Raw genomic sequence first — 556 nt, forward strand, 5'->3', positions numbered from 1 at the left:
TGGGCTACAGCAAATATTCTGTTCAATACCACAGATTTGCTTCTCAGTTGTTTGACCTTAACCAGTTGAGCATGTCCCTTAGTGGCTGACGATACGTGCACCTCTGATCACCATGTCGCGCACATATGGTTTTGATGCATGTGCCTGGTGTACCATTATCTGACGGGTAGTCATGATGGGTACACTGGGCTTCGAATATTTGTACACCAGTGTTGTCACTTTGATGGCATGCACTGCTCTCACACTCACTAATAATAATGATAATAATAATAATAATAATAATAATAATAATAATAATAATAATTATTATTATTATTATTATTATTATTATTATTATTATTATTATTATTATTATTGTTCAGTAGTCTTATTTTTATAACGTGCTTTCACTTCACTACCGAGCGCAGCTCTATGCGCCTTGGGTATGTGCTGTGGTTTGCTGTGGTGCTCTTATGTTTACTGTATTGAAAGTGTTTTGCGTAGAATGTGTGCAGTACCCAGTAGTGCAATTTTCTGCATGTTATATATATTTGTAAGTCCTGGTGTTTTTGTTATG

Source organism: Octopus bimaculoides, chromosome 4 (genome assembly GCF_001194135.2).
Source record: "Octopus bimaculoides isolate UCB-OBI-ISO-001 chromosome 4, ASM119413v2, whole genome shotgun sequence".
NCBI lineage: Eukaryota > Metazoa > Mollusca > Cephalopoda > Octopoda > Octopodidae > Octopus > Octopus bimaculoides.